We start from the raw sequence: 11,131 nt of genomic DNA on the forward strand, positions 1-11,131 counted from the left end.
TCTTTCCAGAGATCATAATATCGTCCAGATAATTAGCTGCAGTAGGGACCGACGCACAAACAGTTTGTAGATATAGCTGAAACAATGCAGGGGCGGATGCACACCCGAATGGCAGTCGTTTGATTCTATACAAACCAAGATGCGTGTTAACCACCAAAACGCGCTGGGATTCTTCGTCCACCGGTATTTGCAAGTACGCATCTGCGAGGTCCAACTTCGAAAAATATTTACCCGGGCACCGTTTGTCAAAAAGATCTTCCGGGCGGGGTAAAGGAAAAGTTTCAATCACTAGTTGTGGATTCACTGTTGCCTTGAAGTCCACACAAAGTCTCAACTGTCCGCAAAATTTCGGCAAAATTACTAAGGTTGTTGCCCAGAGAGAAGCCTGCACACGTTCAATCACACCTTGTGATTCCAAATCGTGTAATGTTTTTGCGACCTCATCACGCAATGCGTGGGGAACATTGCGCGCTCTGAAAAATTTCGGTTGCGCGTTTACTTTCAGTTCCAAATGTGCTTTATAGTTCTTAGCGCAACCGAGGCCCGGTGCAAAAATGTCTGCAAATTCTTCACATAGACGAGAAACACCGTCTGAAGGCACTGTCTGGTTCACTGATAGGACCTGATTTACTATAGACAAGTTAAACAACTGAAATAAATCGAAACCAAACAAGTTCACTGCAGAAGAAGAACGAAGGAAGTAAAATGACACAACTTTTGTTTGTCCTTTGTATGTTGCAAGAAGGCTGCACTGTCCTTACACAGGGATACGTTTCCCTGAATAGCTCGTTAACTGAACATTTGCGGCACGCAACGGAGGTGTGCCCAGCAGTTTGTAAGTGGCTTGATTGATCAGTGAAACTGCAGCTCCGGTATCGAGCTGGAATGGTATCACTTTGCCGTTAATGTCCAAGTCTACAAAAATTTTATTGTCCTGCTGACGACAAGAGCGACTGTCTCGTGCAACGTGAACTGACACTGGTACATAATCATTTGCGACTTGACGGGCGTTCCGGCGATGTCGACGCACAGTATTTTTGGGACGAACACAGTCACTGTTAGAGGGAGTGGCACTGCGCGGAGTGGAATGAACTACATGAATTTCCATGGGCGAAGTTTAGCGAGCCTGAGTATCCTTGGTTCGATTCCGATTCCGGCGCGAAGCAAAGGGCCTGGAACGGTTTTGAGCTTCCGATCTGAGCTTTTTCTGGCAAACACTCTGAACATGTCATGTTTTATTACGATAAAAGCAAATAGCTTGGCGTGACGGGCAATTCTCACGTGAATGTTTAGTAGCACACCGCGGGCATGATTTGATCACTGCATTTGCTTGCCGGCGCGACACACGTGGCTGAGAGCCTGGCGGCAGCGGCGCGGCCGGGCGCGAGGGCTGTTTACTGCTCCGTGCAGCTCGCCCGGCGGGCCGGTTAACCTGACACACTGCTGGCGAAGTTTCAAATGATTCCTGAGCAAAGTCAAGTGTGTCCTGCCGATCCAATATGTCCATCACTTGTTTAATGGAGGGACTTACTAGTTTCAAAATTTGTTCCCTTATACGAACATCAGAAACGTTCTGTGCAATTGAATCACGTACCATAGCATCTGAATAAGAGAGTCCACATTGACACTCAAAAGCACAATCCCTAGTAAGGCCGTGCAAGGTTGCAACCCACTCCCGATTAGTCTGACCTGCCGTACGTTTTGTACGAAAGAAGGTATACCTTTTTGCAACTGCTACTGATTCTTTGAAATATGCATCTAATGCAGACAAAATTTCTTCGTAGGACAGAGTTGCGACGTCGCGTCATGGAAATAATTTGACTATCACACGGTACGTGGTCACACCTATGGATGAAAGGAAGAAAGACTGCCGCTCGTTACCTTGAATTCTGTAGGCGGCGAGATGGAATCCCAATTGGCGTGACCACTCCGTCCAGCTTTACAGTGCAACATCAAAGGGTCGAAAAGTTGGTGCAACAGCGTGTTGTGGCTGCGTTAGCGGTGAAGCGGCTACTGCCGCATCGTTTTGCATCGCACGTTGACCCTGGACAAGCTGTCCAAGGGCATCCAGTAAGGCCTGCGTCTGTTGATTCTGTAAGCGATAAAATTCGGACAGTACATCTGGAGAGTGTGGCGAAGCCATTACATAAGTAAATCAGGGCAATATCGATACGAACGGGGTTTTGTCTCGTCGCCAATGTTGTGGTTGGCAGGAGAGCCAACCTTGTTTTTCTAAAGGAGGCCGAAATGCAGGCGTCTCAGCTCACGCAGGCTGGCGTGAGGTCTGGAACATGACAAGGGAATTAGAATTGAGAAAAACGGACGTAGCTGGTGGAATACTTAACTTTAATCCATTAATGGAGAACGTTGCTCTTTATGGTACCTGATTCACAATATCAATAGTACGGATACTGGCGCCTTGCTAGGTCGTAAAATAACGTAGCTGAAGGCTATGCTAACTATCGTCTTAGCAAATGAGAGTGTAGAAGTCAGTGAACCAGCGCAAGCAAAGTCGGCTGTACAACTGGGGCGAGTGCTAGGAAGTCTCTTTAGACCTGCCGTGTGGCGGCGCTCGGTCTGCAATCACTGATAGTAGCGACACGCGGGTCCGACGTATACTACCGGACCGCAGCCGATTTAAAGACTACCACCTAGCAAGTGTGGTGTCTGGCTGTGACACCACAATTAGTATGTACACTGGTGTGACTGGTGCCATAGACGTTAATTTCTCATAAGTCTTCTCCAATTATCTATATTTTTGGAAAAAAAATATTTGTTAACGCTATTAAAAGCATTAACTTTTAGCATCAGAATGGTTTAACACAATGCCATTTTCTAGTTTATCAAAAAAAATTTCACTATCATAATTGGGGTTGCCACCCGTACTTTGTTATGAAGTATTGTAGGTTATTTCGGCCAACTGTTCTATATACTTCATGAGAAGAAGGAATCACGCAGAAATACTTTACTTCACTTGATTTGGATATTCTAAGATTCATTTTCGGAAATCATTAAAAGATCAGAAAAGTTGATGATGATTTTGTGTACAACGGATCGAGTTACTAACTGAACCGTGTTCGAATGCAGTCTAACCTTCAATGTTAATATTGTAAATGTCGGAGGGTAGAGTAGGGGTGGTGAACAATGCAGTACTACTGGGGAGCACGTAGGACGAGAGGGAGAGACGATTTGGCAGCTATGTGCAGTTTGGGGGTTAAACAGTGGGCAGGGGAGAGGTGGGGAGGGTAACAGAAAAGAATAGAAGAGTGTGTTCGAGAGTGGAGTGAGGTCTGAATAGTGCTGGAATGGGAACAGAGAAGCTGAATGGGGGAGAACTAACGAAGGTTCAGGCCAGGAGAGTTACGGGAATGTGGGATATACTGCAGCGAAATTGCCAGCTGTGCAATTAAGAAAATCTAGTATTGGTGGGAAGGATCTATATGGAACAGGATGTGAATCAGTCATTGAAATTGAGGATGTCATGTTTGGCAGAGTTCTCAGCAACTGGGTGGACCACTTGCTTCTTCGTCACAGTTTGTCGGTGGCCATTGATGCAGACAGACTGCTTGTTGGTTGTCACGCCTACATAGAACATAGCACAGTGGTTGTCCAATGAATTCGCAAAAATTATTGATGCTTAACACTGAGCAGACTTGCTTGAAATTTACTTGCATTTTCGTAAAAATATTTTAAATCTTTCCTTAGTACAACTGTAAAATGCCTGGAAAAGAACGCATAACAATTCTTGACATGTATAATATCACTAATAGTCTTAAAAAGTGGGGTACGAAAAGAGAAAGTAGGTGCCTTCCTTTGATATAAACAGACAAATAATTAAATTGTTGTCTTCAGCTGAGCTGAATAGTAAAATCCACAGAAATTTTTTATTACTTGTTTACATAGCTTTAAACTAAATAGTTCGATTTCAGTGACACAAACCTGTTATTTTTACTAAGCAATACACATTTAAAAGCAATGTTGCCTTTGACCATTTTGTTAACATAGTTGAAAATTTTAAGCTGCAAAGAACTCAGGTTAAAGAGTGATTATGTTTATGGGGAAATTGCATTACTCATTATATGATTAAATATTTACTTCTGAGGGTTTTGCAAATTTGTCCACTGCGCAGAGATGGCAACAAATATTTAACATGACAAATGATGGTTTAACAAATTTATGTAAACCCATTCCATTTGTGTTCTCGACTTCCGCTGCTTCAGTGTTCATGGTGAGTTATTTTTCTTTGATGATATTATTTTGTTAGACAAACGAAACAAAGCGCCTCTGAATCTGATAAAGATGCAGTACTTGTTTATCTCAAATACGGACTGAGAATACCTTTTTAGCTATGACACTTATTTTTAAATATTCCTAAAAGTAGTACAACATATTTTTAAAAAACTCAATTATTAAGCGAAATAAATAGCACTTTATTCTGATATATCGTTCCATATATTTTATTTGTTCAAGAAAAAGGTGGTAACCCTTATCGCAATGCACTGCAACAAGCACAACGTACACTGCGGAGTAGTCAGCATGCTATTGGAGGATATTGAGGGAATGGCCACATGCTGGAGCTAGATCCTAGCCCATTGGTCATCAAACTCTTCTGCACAAGAGCCAGTACTGCAACTGAGAGGTGGCACCTCAGGCCACGTACGTTGCGGTTTTATTATTAACTGATAACCTACAGAAGATAGTATGTTTTGAGGCCCCAATACAGAAATTGTAGTAAGAACTCTCAAGCAGTGATAGTTAAAAGTTGCCACCACTTGGAACACTTCACGTCGATTTTCCTCTGTTTCAGACTGCTGACTCCGTCATAGACCCCAAATTTGTGACACTATAATTCCTGACAAAGTGTTGTTGTGTTGTCTTTGTTAGAGGATGATTAAATGGTTGATAACAGTAGTTGTATTTAAGTGCCCTTATGCAATATGAGACATGATAATAAATGTTTATTAAAATGTTTTGAACGTTTTCACTTCTACTCTTTGAATTTCACTGCAACAGTTTTAGTTGAATTTCATATCCTTGCTACAAATATGTAGCACATTTGAAGAAGACCATCTCTATAATGCACATTGACAAATCCATGTCATCTCCATTTGAAATTTATTCCGTAGCAGTTGACTTGTACGAGTTACCAGAACTGGACGGCTGACAAGAGAACATTCCCCTGTCAGCCTTCCACCCCTTCCCTCCTCACCTCCACCACCAAGCAACGACAAATCTATGTGCCCCTGCACCTAGCTTCGTCCCTGAAGGAACTAGCCAAGTTTTCCAGTGCCAAATGCAATTTCTCTAATGTATTTTTGATTCGATGAAGGAGTCAGTTACAGCCAACAGTTGCAAATTGTAAGCAATTATTCTTCACCCATTTTAGACATATGATACGTACGCTATCCTTCTTCAGTAGCTACTACGGGTAAACGCCTGTTACAAATGAAATGTATTCGAAACTAGTAAAGAAAAACTTTTTACCATTCACAGCTACTGGGTGTACCTGACGCCTACATCATATAAAATTATTGTACAATGTATGACAACGAACAGCCATAATTATATTAAAATCCTCCATCATAGAGAATGAGAGTATAAAACTGGCACACTCCAGCAACAATTAGATTTCGTGGGATATATTATAGCAGTCGTGTGTTTGTGCTGACTGGAATAATTGTCTTGATATTAGGGATCAATGACTGGATTTACCATTAACTCAATTCCACAAAATGACTGTCACCATATTTCCTAGTGTGGAAAATAACATACAGAGGCGCTGATCAGTTTCTGATAACCTAAACGAGAGAATACAGTGAGCCTGTCTAATTTAACCCAGTTCACCTATCTCTGTGAAAATAAAGTTCACCTGTTGTGCATAATATTTGTGTTGCCTGAAAGGTGCACATGGAAGATGAAGGGAAAGGAAGGCAGTCAGTAATTCGATCATTTTGAGTCACTATCAAAACGTAGTGTGGTATCAGTAGATTTTGTCCCCAAAGTTTATTTTCAAGTACTTTTCTGTAAGATGAGACAGGTATGAAGATATTAGCAGTAAATTTTCCGAGTGTTCGGAATGAAGTTGCTGAATTTACTGCCCTCGAGGATGCGTGTGGCACGCAAATTATTCTCAGGACTTATATCTGGCTGAACCCTGAGATACGAAGTTCTGAAATATTTAGTGAGGGTTGGAACGTGTATCGGAAAGACAGGTTAGACACCGTAGGAGGTGGTCTTCATTGCCGTTGACAAAAATATTGTGGCTACTGAGGTCGAAGTAGAGTGTGATTGTGAAGTTATCTGGACATGTTTAACAGGGCTAGGGGAAATAAAGTTAACTGTAGGGTATTACTACCGACCACCAGGTTCCATCGTGACAGTTCTAGAATCATTCAAAGGGAGTCTACATTCTGTATCGCAGAAGTACCCGGATCGTGCTATATTAGTCGGAGGCGACTTCAACCTACCTAGTATAGACTGGGATGTCTATGGATTCATTGCAGGTGGCACAGACAAGCTGTCGTGTGAATTACTTTTGAACACATCATCCGAAAACTGTCTTCAGCAGCTAAATCGACAGCCAACGCGTAATGGAAATATTTTAGATCTGGTAGCCTCGAACAGACCAGACCTCATCGACGGTGTCAGTGTTGAGACAGGAATTAGTGATCATGATGTTGTCATTACTACTATGGTTACGAAAGTTAAAAAGTCGCTCAAGAAGCCTAGGAGAGTATTCTTACAAGAAAGAACAGATAAGCAGTTGTTAGCATCCCACTTAGTAAATGAATGGACTTCATTTACTTCCGATACGATGGACGTGGAAGAATTATGGACAAATTTTAAACACATTGTAAATCACGCATTGGACAAGTATGTGCCGAAAAAGTGGGTTACGAACAGAAAAGACCCACAGTGGTTTAACAGCGCAATTTGGAGAATGCTCAGGAAGCATAGGCAGTTGCACTCCCTGTACAAGAAAGATCGTAAGAATGAGGACAGGCAATAGTTAGTAGAGATTCGTGCTTCTGTAAAAAGAGCGATGCGCGAAGAATTCAACCACTACCACCATCTTACCTTAGCAAAAGATCTTGCTGAAAACCCAAGGAAATTCTGGTCTTACGTAAAATCGGTAAGCGGGTCGAGGGATTCCATCCAGTCACTCACTAATGAGTCTGGCCTGGCAACGGGAGACAGCAAAACGATAGCCGAAATTTTAAATTTAGCATTTGAGAAATCTTTCACGCAGGAGGATCGTACAAACATACCGCCGTTTGAGTCTCGTACAGATTCCCGTTTGGAGGATATAGTGATAGACATCCCTGGGGTTGTGAAGCAGCTGAATGGGTTGAAAATAAATAAATCGCCAGTTCCTGATGGGATTCGAATTCGGTTTTACAGAGAGTACTCTACTGCATTGGCTCCTTACTTAGCTTGCATTTCCCGCGAATCTCTTGCCCAACGTAAAGTCCCGAGCGACTGGAAAAAAGCGCCGGTCACGCCTGTATATAAGAAGGGTAGAAGGACAGATCCTCAAAATTACAGACCAATATCCTTAACATCGGTTTGTTTCAGGATTCTCGAACATATTCTCAGTTCAAATATAATGAATTTCCTTGAGACAGAGAAGTTGCTGTCCATGCATCAGCACGGCTTTAGAAAGCATCGCTCCTTCGGAAAGCAACTCGCCCGTTTTTCACATGATATCTTGCGAACCATGGATGAAGGGTATCAGACGGATGCCATATTCCTTGACTTCCGGAAACCGTTTGACTCGGTGCCCCTCTGAAGACTCCTAACTAAGGTATGAGCATATGGGATTGGTTCCCAAGTATGTGAGTGGCTCGAAGGGTTCTTAAGTAATAGAACCCAGTAAGTTGTCCTCGATGGTGAGTGTTCATCGGAGGTGAGGGTATCATCTGGAATGCCCCAGGGAAGTGTGGTAAGTCGGCTGTTGTTTTCTATCTACATAAATGGTCTTTTGGATAGGGTGGATAGGAATGTGCGACTGTTTACTGATGATGCTCTGGTGTGCGGGAAGCTGTCGTCGTTGAGTGACTGTAGGAGGATACAAGATGACTTGGACAGGATTTGTGATTGGTGTAAAGAATGGGAGCTAACTTTAAATATAGATAAATGTAATTTAATGCAGATGAATAGGAAAAAGAATGCCGTAATGTTTGAATACTCCATTAATAGTGTAGCGCTTGACACAGTCACGTCGATTAAATATTTGGGCGTAACATTGCAAAGCGATATGAAGTGGGACAAGCATGTAATGGTAGTTGTGGGGAAGGCGGATAGTCGTCTTCGGTTCATTGGCAGAATTTTGGGAAGATGTGGTTCATCTGTAAAGGAGACCGCTTATAAAACACTAATACGACCTATTTTTGAGCACTGCTCGAACGTTTGGAATCCCTATCAGATCGGATTGAGGGAAGACATAGAAGCAATTCAGAGACGGGCTGCTAGATTTGTTACTGGTAGGTTTGATCATCACGCGAGTGTTACGGAAATGCTTCAGGAACTCGGGTGGGAGTTTCTAGAGGTAAGGAGGCGTTCTTTTCGTGAAACGCTATTGAGGAAATTTAGAGAACCAGCATTTGAGGCTGACTGCACTACAGTTTTACTGACGCCAACTTACATTTCGCGGAAAGACCACAAACATAAGAAAAGAGAGATTAGGGCTCGTACAGAAGCATATAGGCAGTCATTTTTCCCTCGTTCTGTTTGGGAGTGGAACAGGGACGGAAGATGCTAGTTATGGTACGAGGTACGCTCCGCCACGTACCCTATGGTGATTGTGGAGTATGTTTGTAGATGTAGATGTAATATTAAAAATTTGTTATATTATTCAAATGGCTACATAAATTCTACCTGAGCGCTTCTTGATTTCCGACACATTTCACATGCCAAAGGCTTTGTAAAGGAGCTACAGGGTTGATTTTGAATCGGGAGTTTTATTCATTCTAATGGCAAAGCAACTAAGTACAAAAATAAAACTGTTAGTTAATGTGACATGTCATGTACTTTTTTTCCCTATCTCGTGTGTATCTGCATCGTTTGGACTGCATGTAATCCTCACCGAATTTTTTAAATAAGTAGACACATTACAACATTTATTTTTAAAATAGTTTAGTTTTGAAAACGAAGCTTCACAAAGATAATTTAAAGAAGATAGTTTAAAAACAAACTGTGCACAGTCTCATACTTTTTTTTATAATTGCTGGGCAGGCACCTCCGAAATTCAAAGTACTCTTAATAATCATGATTTTCTGTAAATTTAGCATTAAGTCATGTATCGTGTTGAAGATCGATTATTCCACTTATCAAATGAGTTTAAAGTAATCCAAACGGGGAGAATAATTTGAGATCATCATGCCCAACATGTCAAGGAGTCTTTGCAAGAATGGAACAGCCTTGAATATTTCTAACATCTGCTAATACGTTTATTATTTCTTCTCAAATGTTCTTTCAAATAGGACCCCATGTCCTGATAAATACTTTTGGCTATAGTTATGTTTGGTTAGAGCATAGTAACAGTTGGTAAATTAAATAAATATATATAAAACTCCAGTTTAGCTTCTAATTCAAGTATTTTATTAGCCATTTACCGAGTTTTTTGTTTGGTCCTTGCAATTCCAAGCAAAGTTTGTCGAATTTTATTGTAATATCAGACAGTTCAGCACAATTTTTACGGCTTGGTTGTAACACAAATATATTTTCTGATTTTACAATGACAAACAGTTACAGCACTTTTCCTTTGCTTAGTCATCTGAAAGCAATATGTAGGGCAACACAGGTAACAAGCTTGCAATTCCCACGGAAGTTCATTAAAATTTCGATAGTTGAGTTAACATGCACAAAAGACATTTATAATGCTTATGGCGGTTTTCAAAACAGCCATCAACTTGTTATTTGCGATTTGGCATGTCACAATTCCTTCATGGAGTAAACAGTAAATAGACAGTAAATTTGGTAAATTCCATTCCTCTTAAATAGTGTAATTCAACCATAGTTTATATCCATCACTGATGGACAGCCATCTGCACACTGTGGTGGTTCCTATCACTTGATTGTCTAAAACCAACTAATTCTGAGCCCTTACATTTTAAATTAAACTATGCCACAAGCCCATATTCTGGATGTCATCAACAATCAGCGACACATTAATTAAACTGTCTGGAGTCCATATCAGGAGTCTGGCCACGGTGCTCACTTGTAGTGAAGCTGTGTATCGCAGGCCACACAGACTACCCTGAACCATAATTTATGTCACTCAAAAATCTATTTACTACAAGTCTCTCAGTGCCAGCTTAGGAGATATGAGGTCACAAAAACCAATTACAAGTGCATCCTTGATAATAGAAGTAAATTGCATGATGGTTAGCACTATTTTAATTTATATTAATTGTTATGTAAGAGATTATATCTTGTATTACAGTAACGGTCCTTCCTCAAACTGTTCTATTGTCTTAGAAAAAATACACGTAATTTTTGTGAAATGATTGTAAAATGATGTGAAAAATGTCACATCTTAAAGGACATTTTGTACTGATTACAAAACAAATCTTTAGTTTTTAGAGTCTATAACATTACCAAAGGCAAAGAGAATTTAAGTTTATGGTTAATATTTTACTAGTAATAATCCGCCTGATACGCTTAGATTACAGTTGTTTGTGTAACTGATGTTCTTTTGTTGTCCAACACTGATTATCTGAGAATTACTTTTCACAATGATCTTTCATTGAATTTTGATATTGCATCATAATCTCTATTGTTGATGCTTGACACAGTTTTGGAATTAGTCAAAGAGCTTGATGCCCCATGAAACCTATTATCTTAACAGGATCTTTAGTCGTTATGGATCCTCAGTTCATAGTAGCAAAAAAAGAAGTGCTAATTTTAAATGGTTTCTACATTCAAAATATGGACTTGGCACATTAATCCTAAAATATTATTTCAGAAGGATAGTGGTTTCCATGAAATCAACAAGTGATTGGCATTGTAGTGCTGTTTTTATAAATATTTTCAAGTGGTAGGGAGCCGATTATGGAGTGGAAAGATAGTGCAACCACGAAATAAAGTAATCTCTAACCATCATTTTGTTATTAAAGAAAAATAAAATCTC

Source organism: Schistocerca gregaria, chromosome 5 (genome assembly GCF_023897955.1).
Source record: "Schistocerca gregaria isolate iqSchGreg1 chromosome 5, iqSchGreg1.2, whole genome shotgun sequence".
NCBI classification, from domain to species: domain Eukaryota; kingdom Metazoa; phylum Arthropoda; class Insecta; order Orthoptera; family Acrididae; genus Schistocerca; species Schistocerca gregaria.